Here is a 13,042-nt window from a genome sequence, read left to right as displayed (position 1 = left end):
TAGAAAATAGTGAAAGATTGGCATACACAACTAACATATGATTTATGGTCTTATAGAGCTAGAGTTTGTACTGATACTGGCACTTCTCCCTATAATTTGGTATATGGTGCACACATTATTGTGTTGTTGGAACTCAAAATTTATTCCCTTTGAGTCTATGTTTATGCAATTATTGATAATGACACATTTATAGAACAACATTTATAGGAATTCAAAATGTTGAATGAATAATGAATCAATGCATTAGAGCATTAAAGAACTTATCATGTCTCTTCAAAAGCATTGTAACAATAAATTACTTGAACACTCATTTATCGTAGATGATCTTGTTGTTTATGAAAATAAATGAAATATTAATGCTTTACCAAATAAAAAGGGAAAATTCATTCCTAATTGGTTAGGTATTTTTGTGGTTACTGAATTCTATGGCTTTGCTGCATATATGTTGCTAACATGGATGGGGTTATTTTCAAGGAACCTATTAATATTATGCATCTTTGTCCTTACTATGTCTAACTAATTTTCTTTATTCTACTTATGTTTGTCCTAATAGAAGAATAATTTTGTTTTATTAATGTGTAATATTTTGAATCCCAAAATAATACTTTAGAAACATTTTTAATTCATCAATCATTGTTATTTTTATGCCATTAATTAAAAAATTAATAATAGAAATAAAATTTTCTTTTATATATATCATCAAAAGTTTGCATACATGGAAGACATTATACAAAATATGCCTTTATATATCATCTATATTTATGTTGTATCTAGTGATGAATCCCTAATCTCTTTCATACATGATGAGAAGAAGATGGCTCTCTTGGATAGAGTGTTGTGAGTATGGCTCATAGAGGAGCTATGCTCCATCATACACTCTCATATCAAACATAGCTCAATCTCTAGCTCTACTATGTGACATTGGCATCTCTCCTCATTCTTTTGGCTTAGTCTCATCTCTAAAGAGATATATGCAAAGATATCGACATTTCTACCTACATCTTTCTATCCTCTGACCTCATTCTAGTGAGTGGAAGGTACTCTCAGAGCTATAGTCAATTTCTTAAGGACATCACTTCCAAAGATCCTCCAATCTCTCTCTCTCTCTCTCTCTCTCTCTCTCTCTCTCTCTCTCTCTCTCTCTCTACAATCATGGAATATTTTTAGTATTATTCTTTTAGTTAAATTATAGATTATAAATTACAAATCCTACTTGGCATCGCATCATGTCACTCTATCTCTTATTCTAATGTTGGTGATGGGAGAATGGACTGACTACTCTCTCCATACTCTCTCTAACCAAGTTGTCATAGTGAAGTGTCACTCTGAGACCATGGGTATTATGACCACAATGGTAGAGAATGCACAATGAAAGCATGTTCCTCATCTATCCCATGATCTGGTAGAGGCATCTCCTTTTCTCTTTCCTCTCCTCTCCCCTCAACTCTCTCCTTTTTAGTAGCCTCCTCTACAGGAGGCTCCTATATTTTCTCATCTCTCATCTCTAGTACTATGTGATTCTCATCATCCATATCCTTACCCCTTGCCATGGCCTCATCATTATCTCTCACAACTCCTCTTAGAGCTTTGTAGAAGGCACTAGGATCTCTTATGGGGTAGTCTAGTGGGAAGATGGGTCCCACTTCATCTTTGACCTAATACTTGATGCAATCCTCTATACAACCTATATCTAGGTATTTTATAGTGGGAAAATCCTCTCCATCCTTGAAATTAGTAGAGGTAATTTCAGCTATTGTAGGTCATCATATGGATCCATCTCTCTAAATATATCTTTGAGGGTGAACATAATGTGGTACTACTCGTAGTACACCATGCTATAAGCCAAATTATCTCAATACTTGGTAAAAATAGTATGACATGGTTACATGACTCTATTGTCCCTCTATGAAACTCCTCCTCTATGAAAACCTCATCTAGTGTGCAATATGATGCCACTCTTCCATCTAGAGGTATGGTCTCTATACTATCTCATCATTGCAAATGTGATCAAATCTCACTCTCTAATATAGTACATCTGTAACCTTCCATAACTCAACAAGGAGATATGCATACACTCTTAGAATAATTTGACCTAGTGCTATAAGAACTCCTATAGGCCTAGTTCATGTAAAATAATTGAACAACCATACTTGTAAGAGTATATGTGGTACATTGTCAAGATATCTTTCTATTACCTGGTGAGTCTTCTCAAATCTAAATACAAAGTAGCCATCATACTCCTACCCCTTGTAAACATTATCTTATCTCTCTCCACTTCTCATATTGAGTGTGTAAAAGGTGATAGGAAAATTCCCCCATCCACTTACAAGTCACCATGCAACTTAGTACACAACATATCCATTATCTCACTAGGAGAGTGCCATCTAAAATAACATTATGTAGATCTATCTGATCTCCTTTGGCTCTTATTAGTGATCTCTATCCTATACAATACTCCTCATCCTCAAATATCTTCTCTACAATCCTCCCAAAACAAGGCCTCACTAGAAGCTCTCTAATTGGAAGGTGGAGTATGTGGTAAACATCCTCTATGTCATAGTGATCTCTCTAGTTGAAAGATGGAATTAGCAAGTATCATCATCCCATTTCTCTATCAATGCTAAGATCATGCCTTGGTAGAACCCAAGGTATGGAATCTAGCATGCCCAGTAAATACTCATAGCTTTTAGTAGTTATATGTCCTCCATTTTCATTTTCTATATTCTATCCTATATGAATCACATCACATGTGACATTGGATGTTCCCAATGTGACATGGGCACCTACATAGCTCATAAAATTTAACATCAATACCATACTAGGAATCAATATGATAATTTTTTCAGGGTCGACTTCCCCTCATTAGGGTCAAATTTTTGTAGTTTAGGATTGACATGCTCCAATCAGATTGACCTCCCCTAATTTATGGTCAACCTCCCTCATCAAGGTCAATTTTCCTCATCAAGGTTGACCACCTACCAAATATGTACATCATATTCATCTCAAAACTTAAATAAATATACCAAAATACTCATAAATCAATATATACTAACACTCACCTCAGGAAGCAGATATCTGGTTGTGACCATCCTTGTGGACTCAAGCTCCTTCATCTTCAATACTCCTTCACTTATTAAAGCTAAAAAGGTAACAAATTAATGGTAATATCTCTATTTATAGTGTATTTCAAACATAAAATTAGGGTTACAATTAAGGTTTTCCTTTCTTTGCATTTTGATTAGTCATTTACTCTTTACATCATAACTTGCACTAGATAAATCTTATTTGCATGCTATTAGAAGTGTTGGAATCATGATTTAGATATTTTCCTTTTAAATTTGGTTGGGAGATTTTTTTGTAAATTCCTCATTGATTTTGAAGGCCTTTTCCATCAATTTGCATTACCTATTCCTAGGGTGAGCTATATCAGCTTGTTTCACCTTCCTAAATAGATAAAGCCAAAAAAGGGGAGGCATGCATGAATCTAGAAACCTCACAAAATTATTCTTAGTAAGTTCTAGGTGATTTTGGATTTCACTAACACGTGTTCTACATGTTATGAGTACTAACACTTTTTTACAAGAATTACAACTCTTGGACTTTGCTATATCTTTTTCCCTTTAATTTTTTTTCTTTAATCTAGCTTGCATATTCATGTAGTGTCATATCTAGCTAAAGAAGGAGCTAAATGTACCATCCCCAAATTGTAATAACTTATATTTATGACCAATTAGCACCTATTCAATATAATTTAATGATAAATTTGCATTTAATTTTCTCAGTTATCCTATTCTTAAATGAGATCTAGGTAGGACCTAATAAGTCTACCTTGACATTTATTTTATACAACAAAAAACTTGAGGTAGGATCTAGTCATCTAGGTCCTCCCCTTTCCTTTTCCTTCAATCAACATAATGCATTTTTGCACCAAATGGGATTTCCTCAAAATTTGGATCTAGTTTTTGGATTTTGAGACTTGTTTTAGAGAACCAAGACAGTCTCAGTGGCTTCTACACTTGAAACTTAGAGGTGCATTGCACCCCTAATCAATTAAGGGCTTAGTGTGTTCTTTATTTGGTCCAATTTTAGGTTCCAAAAGTTGGGAACTTATTGGGGTTTCATCTAATATTAGGTCTTTAAGCTTGGTCATCCTACAAAAGGAAATTAATTTGAATCCCATATAAACACCCTCAATTGCTTCATTTGCAATAAAAAAATGATACATTATATGTGTGTGGACTACCAAGTGCACACGCATACTTATAATCAAGAAAGTCTTCTCATTTGGACAACCCATTATTGATATCCCAATTTAACTTAGCATATTTGGAAGGTGGAAGCAAGGAGGCTTCGAAACACACTTTGAAGCAAGATAGTTCTTCATATTCCTCTTTACATTCAATTCAATCATTCAAGATTCAATCATGAAGTAGTAAATATAGATCATGAATATGGCCTTTAGTACTTTAGCATTTGGTTCTTGGAATGATTTCTATGTTATCCTTGGATCTATGCATTTCTTTTTCATTTACATTCAAGTATACTTCATGTTATGGTTTCAAATCAAAGGATTTGGATCCTTACAATTGAACATTCAAAGCTCATTCATGAGCATCACACACATTACATTTCAAATTTACTATCCATGGAGGTGGAAACTACCAAAATGGGGGGTTGACTAAGACAAACCCTTACATAGCAATAATTTAGATATCAACAGATCTTAAAAAGGAAAAGCAATCATAGATCGGAGTACCCTTTTTATCTTTTAGCAAAATTTTAAAATCAAAACCAACATTAGAAACTTCTCATCAAGGGTAAACTACATCCTTGATGCACCATTTTTCCCTTGATGGATTGTCAAAAGATTTATGACTTTTTTCCATCTCGCATTTTCAGGCCTGGATCTAATTTTGTTCAGTCCTAGTAGTAACTGTAGCACAACACTAGGAAATCAAGGTTTAAAATCTCAAAGATAGTTATGTTTGTTCCTTTTTATCAATTAATCATTTCATTTAAGTACTTTTTTACTTTACATTTTTTTATCTTAGGTAGATTTATAAGTAATTAGTTTAAGTCTCATGGGAATGTGACACTCTTTCCTTTCCTTCATGATCATTGGATCTTGGCTTGTGTTGATGCTCATTTTTCCTTTGGATTGCATTAACCTACTAATACTTGACACTATTGAGGGTTGGCTTGAAAGAACCTCTTTCCTTGAACTCAATCCTTTTTTAAGTGTATGTGGTTATGTAATGAACTTAGTGTTGCTTTGGTTGATTTACATTTCCCTATACATACTTAGATAGAAGTATCAAACAAAATCTAGAAACATGACATCACTTAGGGGCCATTTGGTTGCTTGAATATGATTTGGGAATCAAAATTTAAAATTCAAGATTTGGAATTCTAAAACTTGAAATCCAAATTATTGTTTTCAAAATTCAATTTGGGACCATTTGGTTCAAACCCGAAAATGTTTGATACTCTAATTTGTTATACTGGACATGCTTGGTTCAAACCCAAAAATATTTGATATTCTAAATTTTTTATACTAGATATGTTTGGTTCAAACCCAAAAATATTTTATATTATGAATTTTTTATACAAGACATGTTTGGTTCAAACCCAAAAAAGTGACATTAGCATGAGATTAGGATCTCTGCTAGTGATATTATTAGATTAGATTAGGCATTTTGGATTCCCAAATGAAGGTAGATTTGGTCCTAACTCTACTAGAACTTCATTTTAATACTTGAATTTGTCCTAACTCTCAATTGTGCACCAATAAAAAACATTCCCTTAGAAGCATGGAGGACATTGGCACATATATAGATTTGGGGGGTACTTTACATTGATAGAGTTCCTTATAGAAACCTTAGATTGGAATTTAAGAAAGACACGCAAACATTATTTTGAATAGATATTGTATCTCCTATTTTATTTGTTCATTGGAAACTTTGACTCCTAGCCTACAGTAATGTCAGTGGGCACTTCCACACTCTGCACACTTAATAATGAGCATAGTGCCGCAAGTTCACTTTGGAGCATTCAATTAAACACTTCAATTCCTTGTGATCTTTCCAACTATCAATCCTTTTATATCTTTTCATATATCGGGTCACAAAATACACCTATGTTGAGCTTCATATGCTTTGCGATATTGGGTCACATCACACACAAAATTGGGCCTAACTCTAGGGGATCTATGCCAACAATTAAGATGTTTGACATCAAGCTATAGAAATTTTGGACATCCAACAATAACTCTTCAAATTCACCATTATTGGAGAAAAAAAAGATAAGGTAAATAAATAAGATTCCTATTAGATCCTTTCAGCAAGTTTGATAGTGATCTAACTAGTTGTGTATTGAACATTCTCATCAAGAAGATCACCAAAAAAAAAAGATTGAAAGAAAGGAAAACCTCAAAAAAAATCATTTCAATTCATATGTAATCCAATTTTTTTGAAATTTGGAATTAAAATGGGAATTTGAGCAATTCCACCTATTTAGATGGAAGATGAAATCTTGAATTTGAGGGTAAATGGGGATACCAAATTCTAATTTTTACCAATTCGAATTCTGATTTTTCACACCTAAACACTGGATTAGAAATTTTTAAGAATTACAAATGTCGATTCCTATTCAAATCCATGAACAAAACTAGCCCTTAGTGGAGAATTAATTTTTCTTATAATACAATTTTTGGATGAGGAAGAAATTTGAAATGGGATTGTAGGCCAAGTATAAACACTGATAAAATAGGAGGAGACGAAACCTTTTGCAGGTCTTAATGTAAATAGAAAAAAATTGCATCACCTTGAAGGTTTCAATAGAAATGGAGAAATAGGGGATGTGGGATTTTATTGTAGAGTTTTTCCCATCCAAATCAGCACAATTGTGAATAGGTTAGGTTAGGAGATACACACTGGTCATTCATCCATAGGTATTCTTGTGGGTTTAGTCCTATGTTAGTGAAGAAAGGAAATTTGGAGTGCTTTTTAGGAAATTCTTATATTAAAGATTACCAAAATAGTGAAGAATTTTGTCTTTGGATGTGACACAAGCATGAGGGCCAAGGAGAGGTAGACTTAGACTTGAGCTAATCTCATTGGACATGTGGAAATTTTTTCCCAACATGGCCAATGACTGAATTATAACATGGAATATAGTGATAGCTAAATTACGAATGATATGTGTAATGATGTAGCATTAACATCCTAGATCTACAACATCTATTGTGTCCACGTGGCATAAGATGAAGTGATTACTATGGAAACATGAGTGAAAGCCTAGATAGTGGACTTGTAGTGAAGGAGAAAACTTGGTTATGCTACATAGAATAGGAACCAACCAACCTTCTAGACTTTGGGTAAGATCAATAGTTACCATGATCAAAGATGCACGATATCTACCTAGTATTTGATCATGAGATGGTGACATGTGGCAAGGTGGGCCATAGCTTTTAGGTGAATTAGGTAGCCAATTCAATAGTATCAAGGATCAAAGGACCACTAATAAGGTACCATGTCCTATGAGGGTCAAGAAAGCTTGTGGGATCAAGACCACATGTAAAGATTTCATAATCTCATGATTTAGATGGCATAGTTTTGATGTCATTACAATATCACAAAAAAGAAACATGTGCACAAGGTAGTCGTAAGCTTCTAACAATGTATGCACATTGACATGGGGTTGAAAAACTACAAAGGTGATAGCTAAGTTGGTTGTTAGGCCAATCATAGAATCTCATATGTGTTGGAAATGATTGAAAAGATCATGAATGAAGAATAGTGGAACTAGTAAAGAATGTTTTCAATCATTGTTTTGTCATTGATGTCAAACTTGCTAATCACAGGAATGACAATTGCTTAAGTGATTCAAATACTATCAATTGGTTGATTGAAAAGGAGGAGGCAATCAATAAGATATAACTAGAGCACCTAGAGAAAGGTTGAAGTTATGATGTTGTAATGAAGTATCAGGATCAGCTAAGCCATTGATGAAATAGTGTATTGATGACATACTCCAAGACACAGGGAATGGACACACTAAGACACATCAAAGATGTCAAGTTTAACTAAGTTCATTTGAGAGAGCTGTGTAGGCTAGTTGAAGCCAAGAAAATTCTTAGTTGAAGCTGAGCAAGTTCAACTTTAGTGTGTGCCGAGAAATCCTTGGGGTGTTGAATAACACAGGATTGTTTAGGTGCTAAGTAAAACAAGATTGTTTAGGTGCCAAGTAACACAGGATTGTTCAAGTGCCGAGTAACTCAGGAAAAGACTTTAGGTGCCGAGCATCAAAAAAAGGTAATGGATGTTGAGAAAATTTCTTTAGGTGCTGAGCATCAGTAAATGTAGTAGAAGCTGAGTAACACAGAAGGAGCTGAGCATCAATAAACCAATGATGCTGAGTTGCTGAATTATTTGTTAAGTCAAAAGATTTTCCAAATCAGTAACGATAAGTTTGTTACATTGAATTTTGTGAATTAGTTGGATGATAAGGATGATGAGTAGATGTTATAGAATTTTATGTAAACCATGCAAACCAATTCAAGGTGAATGTTGATGGACTAATCATGAAGTTTCTAGAAGAAGCAATTTGGAGGGAAAAAAATATCGTTCTCCCAGATCAAATCAAATTGATGGGTGGGAAGATTTGAGCAGGAAATGAACATAACTTCTTTATAAGGAGTTACAGGTCAGAGATCAAATGGTAGAGGAAGTTGGTCATAAGTGTGGTCATGTGAAGAAGCAAAGAGAAGGCTACTGTGAAGTTTCAAGAAGAGGACATAGTGAGGAGTAAGCATAGAGCATCAAGACTCTGAGTTGATCAAGTGACCATAGAGTGCATTGTAATAATGAGTGGACGAACTCAAGGAGATAGATCTTGAAGGGTGAACAAGCTATCAGCACTGCAAGGAAGAAAAGCCAAGCAATGAAAAGAACTGAAGAGTGATATGAAATCTAAAAGGTTAGAGTTGCAATCTTTATCAAGTCAAAACCTTTCTAATACTTTCTTACCATTGCATTAGACATTAAAATCCTACATTGCTAGGTTAGCTTAATAGCTAGGTGGATAAGCCTCAAGAAAAGGATAGAAGATCCGCAGGAGAAGGATAAGAGATCCTTAGGAGAAGGATAGGAGATCCTTAGAGAGGGATAAAATATTCTTTTGAGAAGGTGACTATAAATCCCATGGACTTGGGTGGGCCTAACAGCTCTATGTAAATCCTTTAACAGGGTGGCATTCTAAGTTGAATGTTCTTAAGTCCTCTAATAGGGCACACTCCTAACAGGGTGTAGAAATCCTTTAATAGGGTCACATCTTACAGTGTGTAAAGCCTTTAACAGGGTAGACCTTTAACAAGGAAAACCATCAGAAGTGGTTGAAATCAATTGCACAGTTATTTTGTGGGAATCATCCCCACCCCAGTTTTACCTTCTTATTCCTAGTGGGTTTTTGGGTCACCAAAATCTTTTGTGTTATGGTGTGATGCATGTTTACCGTTCATGATTATTTAATGTTTAATTGCATGCATGATAATTTCAATTATATGCCATTAAGGATTTGACAAGAAAGCAAAAAGGCTAGTACTTCTGATTCACCCTCATTTTATTAAAAATGTTGGATTGGACATTATTGTACCTTGAATAACTAATTCACCCCCCTCTCAGTTATTCTAAAAGAATTCTAACGATTGGTATCAGAGCCCACTACTGATTTGTTTCAAGGTACTAGCAGTAAGAAGATCAAGATGTCCAAGATAGAAGTTCCCAAGCTAAACAAAGACAACTTTGTTGCATGGAAAAGTCTGATGAAGTTGCATCTTGGATCAATTGGTGACTATGCACAGACCTCAATCACAATTGATGATGTAGACCTTGCACGACCCCTCATTGCAGAAGACATGAGCAAGAAGAAGGAGGACAATAAAGCGATGTTAGATATTGCTTCAGCACTAAGCTATGTTGAGTATGATGACATCAAAGAATGTGGTACTACACATCAGATATGGGAAACATTATCAAGAATCTATGGAGGAGATGATAATGTCAATAGAGCCAAAAGAGAGAGCCTGTGAGGAAATTTTGATGACATGAAAATGGAAGAAGGAGAGAATGCTGCTCAATATGGTGCAAGGATGAAAGAAGTGGTAAGTGCCATAAGAAGCTTAGGAGGATAATTATTAGAAGAAACAATATGTAGCAAATACTTGAGAACTTTGCTTCCTATCTATGCTATAAGAGTATCAGCCATCCAAGAGCTAAGATGTGTACTAGGAAACACATTGTCATTTGAAGGAATAATTGGAAGACTCACTTCCTTTGAGCTATCCAACTTTGACAACTACAGGCCAAAAAATTTTGAATCTGCATTCAAAGCCAAGATGACAATAAAAGACAACGAGGAGGTGCAAATAAAGAAAAAGAGTGGAAAAGGAAAGTATGTATCTAGTGACAACAAAACTGATGAAGATGATGTAGACCAATTGGAGGCATTACTAGCAAGAAGATTTCATAGAGGAAGAGGCAAATTCAAAGGTAAGTTGCCAATCATTTGTTTCAATTGTAATGAAGTTGGTCATATTGTAGCTAGATGCACACAAAAGAAAAATTACAAGGATGGAGGCAACTTCAAGAAAAAGAAAGAGGACAAAAAGGACTATAGAGGTAAAGGCAAAAGATGCTACATTGTTAAAGAAGACTCTGATGAGAATGATGATGAAGTAGTCTATGTGGCTATGAAAGATGAATCGGATGAAGATTGAATGCTCTCATCACATGACTGGAGATAAAAGTAAGTTCATTTCCTTTACTCAATATGAAGGAAATAGTTTTAGATTTGGTAACAATGCACCATGTCAAATCAAAGGGAAAGGTAGTATCAAGCTTACTGAAAAAGATATCATGTGATAATGCATACTATGTTAAAGGCCTAAATTACAACTTGTTAAGTGTCTCATAGTTAGGCAACATAGGATGCAAGATTGAATTTGAAAGTAGAGTTGCCAGAATCTATGATCCTCAAGGAAGTCTAATAGGAAAAGGTGACCAGACTAGGAATAATTTATTCTACCTAGACATGGAAGATGCTTCTTGTCTCATTTTTCAAACTAATGATGTATGGTTATGGCACAAGAGGCTATGTCTTGTAAATTTTGATAATATGATAAGCATCAACAAAATGAAGAAAGTTAGAGGTCTACCAAAGTTGAAGAAGCCTAATAACACCATGTGTAAACAATGCCAACTAGGGAAGATGACCAAGTCAACTTTCAAAAGCAAGGCTTATACTTCTAATGATGTATTAGAGCTAGTTCATATTGACTTTTGTGGTCCTATTGAAGTGAAAAGCTACAAAGGTGACAAATACATAATGCTATTTGTAGATGACTATTCAAGGATGATGGTGTTGGAAATATTCAAGATATGATAGGTTACTAAGAGGGGAGGGGTGAATCAGTAACTTCAAAACTTTTAACAATTCAATATTTTAACTATTCACCATTCATTCATCTAATGTACTACTTATTTGAGAAATCAAACATCCATAACACATGTACACAGAGATTTGGTGACCCAAAAACCTTCCAAAATAGAAAGTAAAATTGGGGTGGGGATGATACCCACAAAAATTTGTTACTACAGTATGAAGTTGGCTTGTTAAGGCTTACATTGACCACTTTTGGTGATCTTCCCTATTAGGAGCACAAAGGACTGCTAGGTCCACCTTGTTAGAGGATTTACAAACATACACTGAAGTATCCACTATGTTAGGAGATTTATACAAAGACTGTTAAGTCTACCCTGTTAAAGGATTTACAAAACTGATTCACCTATTAGGATGAAATAGTGGATCTACTTACAAACTTGATTTTCTAATTGGATCCTTGAAGTATATATCACCTGTTGTGACCAATGAATGATTACTACTCCTTTTAGACCTTGCTAAATATTCTGCTCTTCTGCTGATTCACATTTACACTTCTTAAAACCTTACATGTCTTGGTTGATACTTCCTCTTATTGTAAATGGTATAATATGTTACATATATACCATCCCAATAACTATAATTGCAAGGTCAGCTAAAACATAAGTGAACAAAACATTACTAAGTTAGCCCAATAGTAAATAACTCGAGTTCACTAAACTAACTCGGTGACCTTCTGATACTCGACATCCACTGCATTACTTGGCATCCACTACATTACTTGGTAGAAGTGAAGGCTCAGTCCATACTAATCACCTGATGTAGTTCTAAACTTGGTAACCATTGAAGAGTCAGTGGATATAGTATGACTTGGTAAAAATTGAATCCTTCATTTATCTTTCTTTCACTCGGTAAACATTATACAATCATTACTTGATAAGCACAACACTTGCATCACTCAGTAGACATTGTACTTTCATCACTTGGTAGGGATTGTTCTTTCATCACTTAGTAAACACTGCAAAGCTAGGTGAACACTGTAAACTCAATAGACACTGCTATATTGCACATTCACTCGATAGCTATACTCAGCTCAGTTAACACTAGAATGCTCAGTGTGAGCTGTGAGGCTCGGTATAAATTGCTTAAGTGATGAATGTACAAGGTAACTACTGTATGGTTAGTATACATTGTAGACTGAATGATGAGCTTGGTAGCTATACTAATATAGATAAATGTTATCACTAATGGAAATAATAGCTTAATGCCAACAATCTCCCCCTTTGGCATTAGTGACAAAAATACTTCTAAGCCAAAACATATGTACACAACCTAACTGAATGAATTTAGATTTTTCAAAATTGATCTTTGTAGAACTGTTGCATATACAAATATACTTATATACACATGCAAATTTTATTGTATGCTAACTCCCCCTATCACTTATAGTGATACCTCTCCTTATTTATTATACTGAATCTCTGAATCTCTCCCCCTTTTTGATAATAATGCCAAAGGACTTCATATATACAATTTATATGGTTACACCAAAGTGAGATAGAAATTCTTGATGTACCTTAAGAATGGTTGAAAAAGTACTATCCCA

The sequence above is a fragment of the Cupressus sempervirens genome, chromosome 9, assembly GCF_028749045.1.
Source record: "Cupressus sempervirens isolate cs-2001-9-10 chromosome 9, ASM2874904v1, whole genome shotgun sequence".
NCBI lineage: Eukaryota > Viridiplantae > Streptophyta > Pinopsida > Cupressales > Cupressaceae > Cupressus > Cupressus sempervirens.
Note: the sequence above shows the minus strand (reverse complement) of the source record.